Here is a 17754-nt window from a genome sequence, read left to right on the forward strand (position 1 = left end):
TGTAAATTGTCATTGTGAAGGTTCGCATGAATGCGAACTGAATACAAAGTATTGTGGTTAAATTTTTCAGGGCTAAAATATGTGCAACGCTAAGCTCTGATGCGAGGGGAAAGAGTTGGAAATTAGGGTAGATGAGAGGCTGGTAATTTTATGGTTGTTGGCTACCACCCAGGGTGTCACTACTGAATAGGAGGTTGTCTTCCTGGCCCAGACATTGGACATTTCTGCTGCCTCTTTCTGAATATCCCAAGGAGACAAGCTGAGATACAGTGGGAAAAAATATGCAAAGGGGCAACTTTAATACCATGTTTTGCATTCATTCAAGTTCCCCACTGAATTAGTCCTGGCATCCTAATCCGTCTATTGCTCGGTGATTGTTAAAATGCTTAACTGCCATCTGCTGTCTTGTTTTCCCCGTAACCGCCACAATGCACGCTGTCTGCCCCCATACGCTGCATAGACACCCGACTACCCAAGTTGCCTTCTCAATCCCCACTGGTCTGTTTTAAATGACACCGACCGACGTTTGGGAGTGAAGCTTAGAGGGATCATTGCAGCTAGTTGGCACGGATCCCTCCGCAAAGCATGTTCTGCTCATCCGTGTTTTGGGCCGGGGAGTGATACGGGCTTCAACAGGTGGCAGGGAAAGGAGGAGAGGGGGGGAAAGGCTAGACTCAAGGACTAGGGGTACTAATTTCACAGGGTGGGGGTTGACGTTGGCAGTCACGGTCTACCGGAGATGACACATGTGTGAGTCATCCACAATGTTCTTGTAGACCCCGGGGGTGTCTTGAGGGCTTTCTTTGGGGGGAGGGAGGTACCAGTATTTGGAGACACAAAAGGTGCTAGTGCTATGTTTAGGACATGCAACTGTAAAAAATGTTCTCTTTTATCCCTGAAAACTCACTATTTTTTTACTTACATACATACTAGTAGGCTTTTCCAGATGTACACTTAAAATGTTCTGGTCCTTCAAATAATTTTAGCAGGTGCTTTGTCTAATCCACTTTGCCTTCCCTTGCTCAGAAAAAGAGCTGTGGGAACTTGCATGGAGGTGTCTGAGCCTGAGGTACGGTATCCTGTTTTCCTGCAGTGACTCAAGGAGTACATGTACATGTAACCCATAAGTTACATACATGTAACTGCTGATGAAAACAAATGAGAATGAGTGTGAGAACTTTGCGCGTACACGGACAGCATTGTAATGTACACAGACACAAATTGTATGTACCAGTGCCATAAATATCTGGCCGAAAATTTGATCAGAGCTTCAATGTGATTTAACCTGAGATAATTGGATACCCCCAGTGCTTTCTGCATTTAGGCAGCTTCTCAAATTAAATTAAAGACAGCCATTTCTTGTGCACACTACGTGATTTAAATTTTCACCAGCACTACCTTGCATCATACTTTCTGAATCTAAATCCATTTACCATGGGATTTTGAAGTGTTGTACTGCCGCTGTGCAAGAAGCGTGATCCTGTACTGATAGCTACACAAATTTGGTTGTACACGTGTACATGTACTTGAGACTATCCATATTTATTACAGAGTTGTGTTTTTAGCACAAACTGGACATGTACATTATACATGTATACCGGGTAGCATACGTACTGCACAAGTTACCAGATACCGGTATTTGGTACCTGTCTTGTCCAAGTAAAATTTGCAAATGATTCAGTGTGGGTCTCGTACATGCATGCACAGTACATGTTCACGTACAACATACACGTGCATGTACATGTACATGTATATCAGCCCTGCGTTAAAGAAAGAGCACCCTCATCTGCAAAGAAGAGAGAAGCTGATTTGGGAAGTTTTTCAACTGGGCTTGTCGGTTACACGCTCAGCACACACCCAAAGACCGTGCACCGGTACTGGTTCATTCCAACGTAAACTGGTTGTGCGTTCTCACTACGCCCCACACCATATGCGCATAAACTTGGGCGCTCTTTCAGTGAGTTCCCACCAAAGGACCGTTGTTTTCATGTAAAAACCACACCCTCTCTTGTTCCCTCACAGAGCGGATTACAAACTTCAATTTGTATCATGTACATGTATAGGCTGAAACTTGTGCATGTAAGTACCAGTGGGCCCCTCAGGTATAACTTCATGTATTAAGTAGAAAATCACCCAACACTTCTCCTTTTAAACAATATTGATCATGTATGTACCATAATCATCAGTGCCAGTGCATGAGCGCACAGTTGCACTCCACCCTTGCTGTGCTTAGTTTGTAATGCCTGATCTTGCTCAGTGGATGTCAAAGTCCACTGTCTTGTTGCTTGACTAGTTTTCAGTTTCACCAGTGTGCTGTGGTTTAATCAAATGACAGTGCTACCATACGTGCATGGAAAGAATAGCCCCCAAACTAACAAACAAAAGTTGGCTGCAGTGTCCTTTCACTTTGAACATTAGTCACTATCTCAACAAACTTTGCATTGTATACTAGTGCAGTACTCCTGTATGGATCAACCACCACTGTCCTGTTTGTGTGCATTGGGGATGTGATTTCAGACCATGTAGGCTGGGTTGTCTGTGTCAACTGGAGTTGAAGAGTTCTCCTCTTGGGTAAGTGGAAAATTAATGGGAGAACGGTTTTGCTGGCAACAGGAGTATTGGTGCTCTATTCATGCTATTGCACTGCAGGGGTACTTCAGGGGTAGTGTGACGTTTCAACACCAGGGGTACATGCCCCATGGATGTGTACATGTATATATCTGCTCTGTATAGGATAAAGAGATGCCTTGCTTTTACACAGCAATGATGCTTCTTTGGTGGGAACTCACCTTGTGCATACACAGTCATATGCAAGTTGCATGGGTACCTGTAACTAAGTTTTGTTGAGATGTTGAGCTGGTTGCCTGGATTAACCATGTCCCACCAATCTCTCCCTAATTTGCCAATCAGAAAGTGGGGCAGATAGGCCTGGAAAAAAGAAGCCCAGTGCCTGATCAAGTAAGGTTTCAAAGACGTGGATGCCATTTTAGATCTTGTCCTGTGAATCTGTTTTAGTAATTACAAACTGTCGATTAGGAAGGGACCAGACTGTTTTTATTATTACCATGCATTCCATGCCTCCCTTTCCATATCTTTCTAAATCTGGCTTCAAACACCAAAGTACATTTTTTTAAAGTTTCATTTCAAATTTGAAATTATTCATCAGAATAGATAGGTACTAATTTGCCACTAAATTTCATTTTATAGCTTTCATTTCATTTCTACTTGTACTTGTACTTTCAACGTTCAAAAATGAAGAGTTACATGTAATCTCACTTTCAATTTCAGTATGACCGACCCATGAATAAACTCTATTGGGTATAGCTGTGTGTATGGAAGGATCCTGGCATAGCATGTGACACCGCACAGGTGCAAAGAGGGGGACTCACGCTTAGGCATCAAACTTTTTTGACCATTTCTAATAGCGGAAAAGAAACTTACCAGTGTGCTCAGTCACACTGTGTACTTGTGATGGTATGTACATGTACTCCTATGGCCATTAGTCTTAACACTTTGGTGTCTGATTTCACCCTCACATGCAAGGTCATTTTGGACAGTGCCACCATACCATACAAGTATGCCATTTGTTTACCTTATCACATCATGCACCTGCATGTGATGATGTTGATTTTAATGGGAGGAATACAAAACAGACTACACATGTACATGACTTGAAATACTGCTACATGAATGTTTAAAGTAGTGATATGACATGGGAAATGATACTGTGGGAAAAACATATTTGTTAAGTTGCTACATGTACACTGTATATGTATATATGTATTTGCGTACTGGTTGTTCAGTTTTGTCAAACCAGTGAATGAGGTTGTCCTCTGTCATGCTTGTCCTGGTTAAAAGTGACAACAAAGGTCATGTTAATGAGGGAAGATTGCGTTTTGTTACTTTCAAGTTATGCAGTAATCTGGTTTAAATGCGTTGACTTGCCCCGAGGCAGGCCAGTGCAGTGTTGGAAAGTGTTCGAAGCAGGACAGCAAGTCTGCAACATGGTGCAACTGACCAAAGAGCAAAGAGTGTTTGTTGTGACGAAATGTCTTGAAAACAAGAGCTTTCAAGCCACCCAAGCTGCATTTAGGGAAGCTTTCCCTGATAGGGATCCACCGGTAAAGTCGACCATCTGGGAAAATGTTTGCAAATACCGAGAACATGGGACAAGCCTTAATTTGAATAAGGGTCATTCGAGAACGAGGCACACAGTGCGAATTCCTGAAAATGTTGCTGCAGTTCGACAGCAACTTGTCGAACAGCCAAGGGGAACCAGTTGCAGGATGAATGGACTTGGACTGTCCCATTCTTCATTTAACCACATTAACGCAGTTAGACCTGCAGTTCCATCCATACCGAATGCACATCCGCCACCAACTTTTGTGTGGAGACCTCAGGAGGAGATGGGAGTTTGCTCAGTGGCTCCTGGAACCCTGTCAGGCCAATGAAAGGTTTCTTGAATGGTTGACAATCGGTGATGAGGTAGCATTTGGGGTGAACAGAGAAGTTAACACCCACAACAACGTCGAGTACGCACCGAAGGGGCACCCGCAAAATTTTAACTTTGAAGCCAACATGAGTTGTGAGAAAGTCACCGTTTAGGTAGGACCGTGTGGGAATGGTGTCATTATCGGACCATTCTTTTTCGAACGGAATACGAATGGTCAGTGGTACTTGCACATGATCAACGAAGACATGGTACCCCAACTTCAGATGCATTTTCAACAGCATGAAAATGGTGTTTTTCCCGACATCTGTGGTGGGCCCAAGACTGGGCACCCGCACACAGGCTCATCGCTTTGAGGAATGTCCTGCGGGTAATCGAGTAATTGCTCTTAACCATCCAATTGAATGGCTGCCCCGTTCTCCAGATCTCACCCTGTGTGATTATTTTTTATGGGGGTATCTGAAGGACAAAGTTTTCACCAGTCCACCAGGTAACATCCAAGACTTACGAGGTCGCATTCGGTAGGAGGTGGATATCCTATGACATGACCCTGCATTGGTGAGACGAGCTGTGGCTGACATGCACCGCTGTTGTGAACTCTGCATTGAAAGGGAAGGCAGACACATGGAAGGTGTCGGGTGCATAATTAACTGTGAATTATGTAATAATTGGTGTGCCCCTGATCTCTTATCCAAGACAAGCATGACAGAGGACAACCTCATTCACTGGTTTATCCAAAGTGTTACAACTGAGTTCGGATGCCTCATTTTCAAGATAATGGTGTTCAGTCATGCATGACAGGAGGGATACCATCAAGGTATCATTAGAAAGAATACTGCTTCTACTTTTCAGAGATCCTTATACATTATAATCATATCTCATGGTCTGGGCATGTTAAACCCTTTCCTCAGGGTTTTTTTTTCTGGGACACCTTGTACATCACGTGGGACGTCATATCACAAAGACACACAGCATCCAGAGGGATTGATCATTATTATTTATTCAACTGCAACAAAGGCAAATCAAAGTACTGGTACAACACTAAAAATGGCAAAAATACAGAAAAAGTAAACAAAATACTTATAGAGGATGACAAGCGTGTGAACCTGCTGTTCTGCATCAGAAATCTCTGAACAGTCCTTGCCTTATTTGGTGATTGATTGAGGTGTGCCAAGCATTTCTCTCATCTAATTTGAATATGTACATGTACATACATGTACAGTACATGTACATGTATCTCTCCGGGTCATTTCCTCAATTGATACAGTTGAAGTGTCCGCAGTTTCATTTCTTGGGTAGCACTTGTTGTTACCTTTGTATGCGTACACGCACAAACTGCAGGACACCAGCCCTTTGACTCATTGTTTGCAGTAGGTAGCAGGACTGTCCATGTAACTCAGATCAATGTCAATGTCCTGGCGACTGGGAAATAGAAAATGTTGTGGTTAACCTTGGATGAGAAGAATGAGGCAGTAAGTACTCTTGAAATATCTTTCAAGATTCGTTTGGCTTTTGTAAACAGCATTTTAAACATCACACAAAAGTCTCAAGCGTGATTGTTTGTGACAAGAATTGGCACATGTGGCCTGTTCAGAATTCATGGTACAATCAGAGCTTGTTCTACAAGTAATTAATCTGTCACATCCTGGTACATGTACTGCACAGTCAGATGATACATTGGGCACAACAACCTAATCAGCTTGACTAACAGCTGAGCAAGAATCCAGAGGTTGCGAGGTGCCAGAACTTGTCATGACTTTCATGTGTACGTGAAGGTTGAAAGTTTACCAACATGATCTACAACTATGCACATAGGGTACACGGGTAGAAAGCATTGCAAGACATAATAATGATTCTCTCCCTCCGAGAAATGAAAAGCTGATCCATTTTTTGTTATGGTGGTGTCCATGGAATGGAACAAGAGAGGGCCCCATTGTAGATTTCCAGAAGGATTCTGGATTGAGGAGCCTCCACATGGTATCGGTATATTGGTCTTTCTAAGTATTTGCTTGCATGACATTAAGATTTAGATTTGAGCTCTACGCAGAAACATTAGAATTTAGATGATGATGTGTGGTGTAATCAATATATCACATTGCATAGATGCATTGGCTGTCGCACATGTTGGTACCGGTACTATCACAGATTTTCATCTGAATGTGCACAGGCATGCAACACCTTGCCAGGTGCACAGCATGATTTTCAAGAACATGTACATATACCATTATACATGTATGTCAAAATGTAACAGGTGAAAGTACATGTACATTTTGGCACCGAGCCCATTGGGATTTACCCCATGAGCTGAGCTCAGAATGAATTGATGCAGGATTTAAAAACATCAGAACACTCACAAAAAATCCATTTATATACAATTTCAGAATCATCAAGAATGTGTGACTGCTAACACTGCTTTTGTGTTGCTGCAGCAAATTGTACACATCAAACCATATTGATCACTGAACATGTCATAAGAACTACACTGGGGGTTCGTGAAAAGTTTTTTTGTGAACATACATTGCAGTGAAACAAATTATTTTGATGTGTGTGTCTGTTCAAAATTGACTCCAGGTTCATTTGCATATATGTAAATTGAAATTGGCTGTTTGGGTGGGAAAGTTTTGACCAGACTTGCCTCCAGGTAGAATTCCATACATTCTAAACAAAAGCTGGAATATCTAGACATGTACAGTGTATTAGTGTAGCAGAAATACCAGTAATTTGAAAGCTGGGTCGTTGGACGGACGGGTTCATGTACATGTAACTGCAACCAAAAAGTTCACCAGTATGTCACAAGGCTATCTCTGATTGCCAAATTTGGTCAGAACTTTACAGGTTTCCATCCTTTGAAATATTTCTTGTACACATCTGAAAACACAATGTGACGTTTGAGTGACTTATCATTACTAAACACTTTTTCATCCATTTGGCTTTTTGTGGATAAAAAAAATGAAAGAAATTGGGGTGGAAAGTTCCTATCTAAAAATACATGTGGTCTATAAATACTATTCTTTTCATTCCCAAATTTCTTAAATGAAAAAAGAAAGGTCAGGGTTAAATTGAGATCAACAGTTCACATTGCTTGTATGAAGTTCGCACGCAATTTCTTTGTATTAAAAAAGTGGCGGGTTTCCTGCTTTTTTTCCCATTGAGTTCCAGTAATATAACCAGTTTTGGTGGTACTTCCATGATGACGTCAAACTACAACCTGAATGGAATTCCTGTGGTTAAGCATGGAGGGCAGTGTGTAGACATAGTGCATTCAAATGGAAATAATCCCCAGTTGTTATAGCAGACACACTTGAGTACCATGGGTACTGTAGAAAAGAGTTCTGTTTACATTGCTCAGGGGACCCCCTTTATGGTGCCCTTGTAAATTCATAAACCATTCAGCAGGACCAGAACGTGCGCGAACTGTGGCCTAGTAGCCGGTGTTGACTGGCATGCTGACGTCAAAGGGGCTGCCACAGTCAGGGTGTACCCAGATCCCGGCATGGCTGATCACTGAATCACCCAAGCTCCCACCAAAAGTCGTCAAAAGACGGTAACTGCATGCACCGACATAAAATACTTGGAACTTGCTGGAAGTTCAGAAAGAATGACTGTATCTGTCTCGTGTGAAACTCAGAAATCACTTCTGATAGTGAAACACGGAGAAAGCCTTGACATCATTTCCTCAATACCAGATCACTCCTTGTCATTTGGGACAAATTGACTTGCCATGTTGAAAGCTGAATTAGAGATTGCAATGGGATCTTATACTAGGCATTTCAGATGATTTCCAAATTATTTCATTACACAGTCAATTTATAGCAGATATGAAAGAGCATATCTTCAGGAGTTTAACAGTGAAAAAATCATTCAAAACGGCCAAGCGGTTCTCAAGATACATCCATTTGAAAATCGCAAACAACTGTCTAATTTTGACTCCCAGGTCAAAGGTCATCCTTTGTTTTTCTTTATAAAGTGAATGGCACCAGGAAAAGCTCACTCAAACAAGGTTTTTCTTCTGTTACATTGGAAGGACACATTTTATTTCTGTCAAACTTGGCATTCTTACAAATTTGCACATCACTACTACGAATTTCCACATTTAAAATACAAATGTATATCTGATTTGCATATTTAATTGATATAAATGTCAATAAAACGAGATGTCCTGACTCCTGGCAGCTGTAGACTTCAATTAAATTTCTGATGTGGTGGTTACACGTATGTTGGTAAACATTACTGTTTGTCTTATCTTAAATAAAGCCATTTTCTAATTAATTAATCAATATATGCAATGCGTAAAATTGATCAATTTGCATAAATAATCATTCATGTTTTTTAACAGTAAAGCACCAATTATTGGGATTTTTGAGGATCAATGCCACATGTACGTGTACGGTATACTCCTAATGTATTTGACACACCCTGTACTCCTCAGAAACTACAGATGAAAGTTCAATTAAGTGAAAATGATTTGCATATTAATTACCTTTAATTTGAGAAAAAATTGGAACAAGACAACCTTACGGAATTCTGCAAATATTTGCAGTAAGTAAAGAGAGTTGCGGATTTTTACAACCCTTTGGGTGTAATGCCAACTGTCACTTTCATATCGCAGAGCTTTGACTCCTATCACACCTGTGATTTTAGTTTTAGTATACTAACAAATTCAATGATAGTTCTGTTTGGATGTAGCTGTGCAGTTCAAGGACGAGTCCATTCTTGACGTGGGTTTGCACTGGGAAGCTTGGTCCATCCTGAGCGAAGTGCCTCCGGTAGATACCAGCTTCCTTGACATATGGCCCAATATCTAAAAAGTACACACAAAATAATAAGATCAAATATATAGCGTCTGCCATTAAACAAAAGTATAGATTATTTGTATGATTTATCATTAAAGGAAAAGAACAGGCAACAATTTAAAGGTTATTCTGTATTACAATGATACTGATCACTATTGTTCTAGGCATGTTTCAAAAGTAGTCCTAAAAGTAGGAAAGTGTCCATAAATAACATGAAGTAAGTTACTTAGAAAGTTGCATTCTGCTAAAATTCTGTTCAGAATTGCAAAATGATTGGGTAACTTCAAAGAGAAGATTTTTCGAGATAGGCCTAGCAAACATTATTTTGGAGTGACAAGTATTTTTTTATGATCAACCTTAAATTGGTGTAGATCGACCGGAAAGTCCAAACAAATTGGCTTTGCTTTCTTTGATTATATTTTTCCCTCATACTTTGATAAATAAACCCCATTGAACAATGTCAAAGACACGTTAACGCGGTGTTCACTTCATGACGTGAACACCTGAACAGTTTATCACGAAATAGAAACCACCACATGAGATGATTTTACGGAGCACATATTCGTACAATGATGTCATTTTTTAACTTAAAAACCCATTACCAAGAGATTGGGAAACTTTTTACTCTTTAAGAATGGTATTAATGATTAATTTTGATGAGCTTATGATAAAAGGACTCAAAATATACGACGGTGATGATTCACGTTTACGAATTTCTTGAACTAGTCGGGCACCCAGACTCCCATTATTATATGTGGGGGCGCCGTCGAGTGGTACGCAGTCTAGATTTAACGTGAACGATTTCTCCGTGCAAACTGCTCAAACGTGGTCCGGAACAAATACATTTCCGGACGCTGTTACTTGGCCAATATTCTTAAAAACTCGTAATCATCAACTAATATAAATATATTTTATACTCACGATGTCACAAAACATAAGATCGTAAACTTCAAGGAGAAACACGGCGTTGAAATGTTGGTTGTGACGTAGCTTCTCAACCACTGGGCCGATTTCGATGTGACAAACACACAATGAACATGAATCCTTCCTCTTTCGGAAAAGACCGGAGGGGTTCGGGTAGCTTTCAAAACACGCTCCGGATTAGCAACGAAAACCCGAATGTCGATCCGATCAAAACCGAACCACGTGCAACCACGCGTGCCGTGCGAGCTTGCACGATCGACGCTGTGACCACTGTGCGGCCAATGGTCACCCCGGGCGTGCTTCCGCGAGGAATTTTTTCACTTTTCTCACGAAGTATTTGGTTTTTTGCGCTTATTTTTCGGGGATCAGTAGTTGAGATATTTATTTCTGCCATCCTAAAATTTGAAGGTAAATGGATGTAGGGAACGTTAGATATGGGTGTTAAAACTTTGTCATGTTTTTGTTTTTGCATGGGTTTCATGTCACTTTCTGTGTGTGTGTGTGCCCGTGCGCACGTGCGGGCATCCGGTCAACGGGTTTGGTGACGTCACTGAATTGCCTACTTATACCTTTATGGAACATCTTGGCCACTTTACTACCAGTGCTGTACACAGCTGCACACATGTGTACATGTACATGTATAGTGTACATGTAGATGCGGTGTATGCATGCCTATAGTGAGCTGGAATCTTTGGGGTAAGACATATTTGTGGTCTGAGTCATATGCTTGAGTTCCTTGTAGGTTTCTTGGAGAGGAGGAATTAATTACTGTGGGTGCACATGTGATGGATGCCTTGGGTAGGCTGAATGAAATTCCTGGGATTGCAACTAGAAGTTGAGAGTGCAGGAGTGAGTTGAATGCTACTCAGACAATTTTAGTTTTTTTTTACTCTTGTACAGGTAGTATATGAGGCGTTTGTCACTTTACTATAATGAGCACCGGTACTTATTCGCCAGATAATTACATGTGTACAGGAAATGAAATCATCATTTTGAGTTCCACAAAAACATTGAGTAATAGAGGGATTTCACATTAGCACTTCTGCGCATATCAGCATCGGAACCGAGGCTCTCTGTGTTGAACTTTGTTGGGCGCGCCTGCAGAGTCGACACAGTACACGCAGTATCTGGTTCTTAAGTGTGACGCTACTTCAGTTTAAACCACACCCACTGCACATGCAGATACACGACCATCGCAGGTATGTTAGTTTGCGGTAAATTGCTGTTATCTTTTCGTTTGATTGACACACCTTCATGTATTTTGTGTCTTGACTCCTTACTTTCAGTCATCTGATCGTATTAAGAATTGAAGCTGACACATACAGCCTTGTTTTCAAATGCGGAAATGCGCAGATTGATGCTTAAAGCGTCATATTGGGATCCCACTATTGTTCTTTGATAACTTGAGAGTACATGTGCGTGCAGTCAATGATGTTCAGGTAAAATTTTAAAAGCCAGATTTTCTAACACCAACAGCCTTGTGTTTGAATTTTGATGCAGTAGTGTGATTTTGACTGTTGATGATGCATGATCATCCAAAGCTCTTTTTGTACATGATGAACACTGTATAGGGTCTGTCAACTTTTTAATGTATTTAAGTTAAAACATTTTTGGAGTGCATTTTTATGTACTACAAAAGTATTTCAAATTTAAAGCCCTGATCCAGAGGGATCTATTTTGCACCTTGAATGTGTTCGACACAAATCTGTGTGAACCGTTTTGTTTGGCAGATTGCTAAATTGCAGGCAGGTTATTGGAAATCAAAGTTCTGAGTTCATGGGAATGGTAAGTACATGTGCAGGTAGTTATACCTACCGGTGCATTTAGAAGCTTCCATAAAAAGCAACTGTTTTGTTTAGCTGCAGAATGACAACACTGAAGGTGACATCTGGATTCTGTATATTTTGGGACAAAATTAGGAATCCTACAGGAAATGACACTTGATAGGTATTTGGAGAGAGCATCCTGCCTGTTTCATGTGATTGTACATGATGTGTTCATAGATGTACATGTAACTTCCCATGACACTTGTGCACGCCTAGTGCTTTTAGTGTGTAAGGATACATTACCAGTTTGCCAGAATTTAGGTTATTATTGTGGTTGTCTGGAATTTGCCCCGATGGATATTCATCATTGTCTCTTTACATAAGCTGTGTCCTCACCAATCTGGAAGCAGCTACGTGTACATGTATATGATGTCATCCTTCTCTCCCCGCTGTGTGGTTTCCTCCCTCCTGGATGTTTGATGTGTAGTGTTGCCATGGGACTTACATGTACCAACTGAAGTCTCATTTGTCAAAGGTTATGGATAATTAAACTAACCCTGCTACATAATTCATATCACAATCCCAATCATATCACAAGTGACACGTGTGCATGATGCATCATAATGATTGTATCACTATCAGCACAGTCAAGATGGTCAACACTCATGTGACTTGACTGAGATCACCCAATCAACTCTTCTTTTTTTTGGAACAAAGCCACTCCTCTGCCAGTTTCCCCATGATTTTCCAGAGCAGTCAGCAAGGGTAAACCCTGCTGATAAACAGCAAGGATTAGGGGTGGTTGCTGTGGACACTACTACTGACAAATCGTTGATCACAGGCACTCCATCATCATTCTGCTCATGGAAATTATCCAGCAGCAGCATACACCCAATGACTGTCCACACTGGCAGTGAGGGAAGACCCGCTGCCACTTTCATTGGTTGCTCATAGCAGCTCATGCATTATGCATGAGGGGATGAGCTCATAGGAAGCGGGAACAGTGAGGCATTTCCCTTGTGACTTGTTTCCATTGGGCCGTGTCATTGAACAGCCAGTGTGGGTAGTCCAGGCCACAGCTCACCTCTGTATATACACACACCACACACTCAAAACTGAGGGATTCCCTCTGGTTAGATATAGCATTCAGCATTAGTAGGGCCTGTTGTCATATCATCAGTGCCAGCAGAGGAAGGTGGCTGTGCTATAAGTATTACTAGAATTAGAACGATTCAACTTGAGGTTTCACTGTTCATGTTGCCTTGGATTTATAATTAAAAAGAAGTAGGGAGCGGTTAAAGTGTCTTACAACTTCTGCGTAAGTAAGGTAATGTAAGTACCAGTATTTTTGCTCTCATCCCCGCTAGATTTGTTTGTGTTTTCCTTCATGGTAATAGAAGAATAGTTCTGGGCATGGTAGAAGATTGGCTGATTGACTTTTAAGTTCCTGCAGTAGTTTAATTTTTTTTACCCTGTGTCCTAGTAAATCGTCTGTGATTTTGTTTAAATTGGAAATACTGTATTGGTCAAATATTTCGTAGTTTTGTAGAGTTTATTCTACCAGTTCTGTTAAGTAATTAATCCTGTGATCACACAGAATATTCCTTTTTTGGTCACACCTTGTGCAATCAGGTTTTATCACACTGGACGTGTTTTGACTAAAGTGTGGAATATTTGTGGTTATGACTAACTAAATGTTCATCACCACTCTTGAATGTACATGTACATGTGACTAGTACTCGACACATGCTACTAGTAGATGGTCAGTTTAGTGATTTTTGTTTAGAGCACTGTAACATTACTACACTTGCATGTATGTAAGATTTGTCAGTACTTTTTTTGTGTTAGGAGCAAAGCCTGCTGTATTGTTGTGATGTGAGGACCAAAAAAATAGTCATGATTTACTTCCATAACTGTGAGTTGCCAAAGCAAGTACCCGGTATTTTTCTAGCAGTTTCTGGAGTAAAGCCAATGGTTTCTGGGGCAAAGTATTATGAGAAGAGGACAAAAATCTGTGATTTGCAAAATTGAGTGTTTTTCTGGAGGGTTTAATCTCAACAAGGCTGGTAAACTCTGTCTACAGAAAAAAAGTGGAACATTTATTCTGTGGAGTCAACAGAACGTTTTAACTGAAGCAGTTGAAAGTAATGGCACTTACGTGTACGTCATTCAGTTCAACATCAGGTAAAACTACCAGTACCTTGATACAGTGAACTTGCTTGTGAGAATCAGCACTCAGCAACTTGATTGATTGGGACAGTTACTACATGTATTTACAGTTTTGGTGTAGGCTGTCAGATAACAAAAGAGAATTTTACAGTACTGGGGAAGATCATCCACGTATTTATTTTATTTTTCAAGAATTTAAACTCTTGTTGACTGAAAACTTTAAAGAGTTCACAAGATATGGTGGAATGGACATTCTCATTTGTTCACAAAAACGGACTTTGACTTTTTACAACTGGTTTTCTCTGAAGGTGAAAATGGATTTTTCTGTTCTGTGTCCAAATTTTTCATATATGTTACATATGTGCTTGTGCATCTCTTTGCAGGAAGAAAAAAGTTTTGGCTAATATGCAATATCGTTGATACCTAAAGTTCTGAAATCAATTACCAGCGTTGTGCCACCGGTGCTGACTTCACCGTGCAAGTTTAGTGCTAATAGAAAGAAAATGATCTACCCTGTTCTATTGCCAAGGGCATACATGTACATGTAACTATTATTTGGAGTACATGTAGATTGTAAAAATGAGCTGTAAACTCTACCAAACTTAAGCATTTGAACTGAGTCTGAAGTTATTTATGCATGTACATCCTGCTTCTTAAATCAAGTGATCAACCTCTTGGAGGTAGGAATAATGGACGTTCATCGGGCTAAAAAAGTTTACATAATTAATTCCCAGATCTTTCCACAAGTTTGAGACTTTCTTATTATGGCATTCAGACAAATACTGGTACAAGCAGTTGGCATTGATGTGGTGGAGGAGATATATGTATGGGACATGTACATGTACATGTACTTGCAGTATTAAAGTTTCAGGTTGTTTTTATGGACATTTTTGTCTGGACACAGATCTGTCTTGACATTCTTGACATTCTCTAGTTTTCTGACAGAGTTATTGACCCTGTCAGTATTTCATGTCAAAAAAGTACATGTACTGGTTGATGTACAAAATACCTGCAAAAACTAAATGCTTGCAGTAGACCAAAACGATAATGACATAACACAATGTTTACTGCAGTGCAGTGTGGGTGAAAAGTGGGGACGACAGTCATGACACATAATGCATGCTGTTCCTACTAGGAGAACCATGTGCATGGAAAATTGTCAAAGAGATCCACGGATTGAGAAGGCCTGTGTTTTCAAAAGTGGTTGTGTGGTATCAAGCACAGGATGAACGCAAGAGCTGCATTTTTTCAAGCTTCCACGATGGCCCGCAAGTTTGCTCTGTCCAGAGAGTCTTTCATCCACAATGCACTGCGGCCAGTGCTCTCTCATGCGGTTTCTCTTACTGGTATTCTAGACTACCAAACAATGCTTTCTGATTCTTTGCAAGTTTTGACTGACAAATTTCATGTTCATTTTAGCCTTAAGAAACCTAGGCATTTAGAAATGAACAGGCTGATGCAAGGGCTTACCACATTTTGCCCAACCTTGGGCTAGATACTGGTAGGCCTACATTGTACATCTAACAGAGTTGGTACCTTCAGTTTTGCAGTGCCTTTTTTGTTTGTGTTGATACAAATTCAGTGCATTTTGCAGTTTAATTCAAGTCATGCTTTTCATTCTGTATCTCTCAGTTACGTGTATCTTTTTGCATGATTTGTAAATTTTTCTAAGAGCACTTTTGAATGATAAAATATGCGATGGAGTAGTGGGAGAATTTTTCTGGAATTCAAATCAGGGCAGCAGGGTGCCACAGGCTCGTAAATAGATCGTGTTTCCTCTACCTCAGATTGGTCCTCTCTCTCTTTTGCATTGAGAAAAGACCAGCTCAGCTGGTTGTGTGGCAATATACACTGTACATGTACATGTACCTAGACTATGGGTCTGCACTCCCTGGACTGTGCTGTGACTCATAGCCTGTGGTCAGGCCATCACCATTGTGCTTGCCATGGGAAGGATGTATAGACTAGCCAAGTCCTCCCAATTGTGCTTATAAAAGTATCGATCACGCACACACACAAAAAAACCTTTGCTCTTTGTGCTGATCTTTGCTGTCTATATGTACCGGTATTTTGTCCGCAACTTACTAAGGTAACTCGGGATATTGAGCTTTCTAAAGCGCAAGGACGCTAAATGCAATTTTTAAAACTTACATGTTTGAAATGCAACTTGTACATATGTACCTGTTGGTGTGTTGATAAATCTACTGTGCCACATATACATGTATATACTACATGTACTGTTCACCATGGAAAGGTGCATGCACTGATATTTATGGAACTTTTCCCATTAACTACGATGCGTGTTGCACTTTTAGTTGTTCGTTTTGATTTTAAATAAGCTCATCATATTTATTAATGCAAGTATTGTGAAAGTATTTAGCCTGCACTCCCTTTAAGCATATCCTGTGATGTGTAATCATTTGGCATACTTCCCGAATTTTGGATTTTCCCCTCATTGCCTGCCTTGTGGGGTTTCCAAAAGGTCAAGGCAGGACGTCTTGTTCCATGACTCACAGGAGGATATAACAATGACGTTTTTGATCTGGAGCACCAGGCCAGTTTGGTTTGTCACATGTTCAAGTGACTTCATTCTTGGAACTGGACAGTACTGCAAGTTCTAACTTGCATGTACACCGACCCCCTCCAGTATTTCTTGCCCACAAACCAAGGAACCAGTACAATGCCAGGTTGTGGTCATTTGCAAGTTGCTAATGACAAGGTTGCCATTAGTTCCTTGTAGTGAAGCTGGAGTAACCTTTATAAAAATATTAAACATCCAATTACAACTTTAACATGGCACAAGTTTTTCAAAATGAGGATGTATACATTTACATGTACCTGCTGGTAAGATTGGTGAGCACTAGAATAGTATTTCCAGCAACTTCAAGAGCTTTAGGTTTAAACAGGTAGAAGAAAGACAAGTGTTACATTGTTTATGATTGTTGTATGCCTTGCATACAGTGTGCAGTAAGTCGACTTGGTAGAACAATTTATTTTTTTTGCAAACTACATGTACATGTATGTATTGCTCATACCTTTCACAGGTTCATATGGGAATTCCCTTTGAAACGGTACCCTCAGTGTAGAGATCAAAGGTGACTGTCTATGTTGTTGCCATTACCCCAGCAGAGAAAACCAAAAACCACACCCGAGCTTGTATGGTGTGTTGATGTGTTGCATCTATTGGGTGATAGCGTGCTTTGGCTACGTTTCTGGATTTGTTTGGGCCCCTGAAGTGTGGTCTCTTTTATAACAAATGCACTGGTGTAATTGTGATATTTCCTATCTGTAGCCCCTGCCAAGTTGACGTCCAGTGAGTAATGCTCTCAAGGATTTGATCACCACCAAAAGTTGCATGTCGGTAATTGGTTTGTGGCAAAACAATGGAGATTGAAGCTACATGTATGCGAGTCAGCGGGCCGGTCGGTGTGTGAGTGTGTGGTTTTTTCCTTTTTTTAATAGAGAGAATCCAAAAAATTGGCTGCCTGAGGCAGACTTGATCTTGACTTTGGAGAATTGCCGCAGGAACCAGTCCCTCAACAGGGGGTGGGGTCATTTCCGATCTGAAGGGCTGTTCGGGTTTCAGAAAAAGTCTGTCTTAGACCTGACCAGATGCTGGCGAATATTGCTCTGCGTGAGCATTGGAAGGAAA

At 40.7% G+C, this 17754-nt stretch overlaps 1 protein-coding gene across 9 annotated transcripts in view; it reads left to right on the forward strand.

Annotated features, from left to right (window-relative positions):
- Positions 1 to 17754, forward strand: part of LOC110973046 (uncharacterized) — a 48473-nt gene that overhangs the window by 16695 nt on the left and 14024 nt on the right. The window contains exon 1 of one of the 9 annotated variants that reach the window (XM_087134267.1): positions 2550 to 2571. The exons of 4 other annotated variants lie outside the window; for them this stretch is intronic. The gene's annotated coding sequence lies outside the window, so the exon portion shown is untranslated. Of the gene's footprint in view, positions 1 to 2549; positions 2572 to 10729; positions 10864 to 11202; positions 11367 to 12982; positions 13266 to 17754 lie in introns of those variants that run through there. 4 more of the 9 variants (XM_087134262.1, XM_087134266.1, XM_087134264.1 and 1 more) reach the window with 4 other exon arrangements.

The sequence above is a fragment of the Acanthaster planci genome, linkage group LG03 (assembly GCF_054643075.1).
Source record: "Acanthaster planci isolate LZ-2023a linkage group LG03, COTS_SCS, whole genome shotgun sequence".
Classification (NCBI taxonomy): Eukaryota; Metazoa; Echinodermata; class Asteroidea; order Valvatida; family Acanthasteridae; genus Acanthaster; species Acanthaster planci.